The sequence below is a fragment of the Mus pahari genome, unplaced genomic scaffold (genome assembly GCF_900095145.1).
Source record: "Mus pahari unplaced genomic scaffold, PAHARI_EIJ_v1.1 scaffold_12617_1, whole genome shotgun sequence".
Lineage (NCBI taxonomy): Eukaryota > Metazoa > Chordata > Mammalia > Rodentia > Muridae > Mus > Mus pahari.
In genome coordinates this window covers 1-3,553 of record NW_018394012.1, presented here as the reverse complement: position 1 = coordinate 3,553, position 3,553 = coordinate 1, and positions in this window count along the sequence as shown.

The following is a 3,553-nucleotide window of genomic DNA, read 5'->3' as shown; positions in this document are numbered from 1 at the left end:
TGGAACAACAATATGAACTAACCAGTACCCCCTGAGCTTGTGTCTCTAGCTGCATATGTAGCAGAAGATGGCCTAATCGGCCATCATTGGGAATAGAGGCCCCTTGGTCTTGCAAACTTTATATGACCCAGCACAAGGGAAGGCCTGGGCCAAGTAGTGAGAGTGGGTGCGTAGGGGAGCAGGGGCAGGTGGGGGGGTATAGGGAACTTTCGGGATAGCATTTGAAATGTAAATAAAGAAAATAATTAATAAATAAATAAATAAATAAATAAATAAATTTTAAAAATAAGTCCTACAATACTATCTAAAACGTGAGACCTTCATTTATTTCTTTGATTTATATGGAATAAGTAAGCAATTGAGTTCCTCTAGTTGTCCCATGACACATGCATCTGAATAAACACACACTCACAAACAAACACACAGAGAAAGAAACACACACACTCAATAAATAAAGTAGTAAGATTTGAGAAATGTGTAATGAGAGAGTCAATAGAACATCTGTTTAGGTCAAGAGCATGGTTGATGCTAATTATGATAAAATTAATTTATAGGATAAAATCACCAGAGAATCTAAGATGGTAAATGTCAGGCCATTTGTCTTCTAACGTCTCTAGGGAATGTGTGAGGATCATTAACTAAACAGTTCTGAGGATAGGTGTATGAATATCTATAATCAAGACCTGAATATCTATAATTTAAATAGCAGTTACAAAGCTATCGGATGGATGTCATATCAATTGTGTGTCCTGGGGAGATTGGCTTGCATTGCTGAGTCATACACCCATCCTCTCTTCAACATCATGAAAGATCAATGGAAGAGAAGCCAATGGGAACCACATGTTAAGACAGAGAGGCTCAGAAATCTCTATTGTAGGTCTACTAATGGTTTTTTTCTTAAAATTACATTTATTATTTGATGTGAGTACATTCATATTTGTTGATAACCTTGTTATTTAAAATTTGTGTGGTCTCTTCATAGTAACTAGGGTATAATGAAACTTTGAAGTTACTTCTTGGGGTTCATAGTTTCATGTATTAAAGTATTTAAATATGAATCAAATGGAAGCCAAAGAATGATTTCATTAGAGATTAAAAGAAAAATACACCAAGTGAGATAAACTGTAGTTGTTAAGAACTTTTCTTTTCCTTTCCTTTCCTTCTTTTCTTTTCTTTTCTTTTTTAAGAAATAATGATAACTCAATCTCTGGGAGCAACAACTAGAATCTTAATTTTGTAAGCCATATTACATCTAAATTCTCTGGTGGCAAATTCTGGTGGATTTGCCATCTAATCCAGAAGACACTAGTACTTATATCTTGTCCTGTCGCGATCCCTGTCCAAAAAGCCTATCACTCTCTCTTGCTTCCTCTCTTCCTCCATCCAACCCAGATGTCCCACCTACTTGCCCAGTGATTGGTCCCTTTATTCATTCAGGAGATTTACAAGAAGTCACCTGAGTACATGACTCACTCCTAGGCCCAGACAACCCCTCCTAAGAAAGCAGAATTAACATCAAAATATAGGCAGCATCAGGGCCATCCACAGCACTTTCCCGTTTCTGTTCTAATTAAAAAACAAAAAACAAAAACAAAAACAAAACAAAACAAAACAAACACTTTTCTCTCAAATATAAATTGAGCACAACTATTACCATTTTGTCATTTATAAAGTNCAAGTTATACCTAACACCCAGTCCATTATTTTTGCCAATAAAATAGAACACTGTCATATATCCTAACTTAAAAGACTTAGTCCACACCTGACTGATGTCCTGGCTTAAGATTGTATACCATCTGAAAACTGTCCTCTCAAATTTGCTCTCTCAATGTAAATAGCCTGGGCTGGCTATGAGACCCCATCAGAAATCAGAGAATGACCAATATTATCTGAAAGTATAGGAAGCCTAACACAGCTTCCAGAACAGACAAAGTATAGAGACAGCTGTCTACCTATCCAGCACCAGTAAGTCAGGAAGTTGGAGCATCAGTCTTCAGCCTTCTGGCCTAGCATCATCTGACAGACCTTTGAAAAACAGGAATTATTAAGGACTAGCCTATTCTGTCTTGGCAGAACTAACCTGTTCTAACCTGTAACTGTGTCCACTATAGGACCATACAGGAGTTCAGTGGCCACCTAGCCACAATGTATCACCTTACCTGGAGGTATAGATGCCCTGTTGCTTCTTTGAATCAAGGAAAGGGAAGCTGTTAGAAGTAGATTTGTCTCAACAGGTGAATAAATAATATAAAGTGTCAAATTCTGTGGATTTCCAATGCTTCTAAAAACCAACTATCTATGTAATCTTGACTGTTGTCCATTAATTGCCCTCAGCTACTTCTGATTAAAATATTTGAAAACACCCTAACAATAAACTCAGAGCCATGAATTTGCTATTTGGCCCTTAACTCACAGGCTTAAACATCTCAGATCAGTTTATAATAGCATTTATAGAAGAACTAGGTCCAAGCCTTGTACTTATAAATTGTTTTTATCAATACAAGAAATTTATACCAATGAAACTTTGATGCTGTTTCAAAGTAAATCAGTACCAAAATAAGAGATTATGACTTCAACTTAGTAACTAAAGATTTCTACCAAATGAGATTATGGCGACACAATCAGTTCTAGCTATTTCCTCCCTGTTCCAATTATGACTATTTCTAAATTCCCTACGAACACAACCTTAGAGTAACCACCTCCAGCTCCAGGGAACTGTTATGACTCTTCATAACTTCTTCAAGCTGAATATGGGTGTTGAGATATCTTTGAAGTGGGGGGAGGAAAGGTAAGGAAAATTGCGGAGTTGGTTGGCTTTAAGAAGGCCACACCAACGATTGTGTTAGTCTCTGATGTCTATGTCCTGACTGGACCTGGCGGAAAGTCCAAGAGATCAGGAGTTCAAGCAGGTCAGGTCAGCGTGTCTGATGATGAGAGTCTCAAAGGCTGTATATTCTGTAATATACAAACCTCAAAAAATTATTATCATCAAGAAAACTTTTGTTTGATTCTCTGGAATATAGTTCTTCAGGGGGTTCCCCTTAATCATATTTGATCCATATTACACTGGAAGGTGTATAGACACGAATAACCTTTTCTAAAAATGCAGACAAAATCTTTCTCAAAATCAGCATATCCTTGAGTCAGTAACCAGAAAACCCTTTATTTTGAACTCTCTCCCAGAGGAATAATATCACCACAAAACTCAAAATCACACCCATTTTGAAAATTAAAACAAACTAAAACAAATGATGTAAACTAGAATACTGTATGTGCTTATTCTCTTTTTTTCAACTTTTTATTAGGTATTTACTTCAGTTACATTTCAAATGCTATCCTGAAAGTTCCCTATACACTCCCCCCCCATGTTCCCCTACCCACCCACTCCCACTTCTTGGCCCTGGAGTTCCCCTGTACTGGGTCATATAAAGTTTCCAAAACCAAGGGGCCTCTCTTCCCTATGATGGCTGACTAGCCCATCTTCTGCTACATATGCAGCTAGAGACAGGAGCTCTGGGGGTGCTGGTTAGTTCATATTGTTGTTCCACCTATA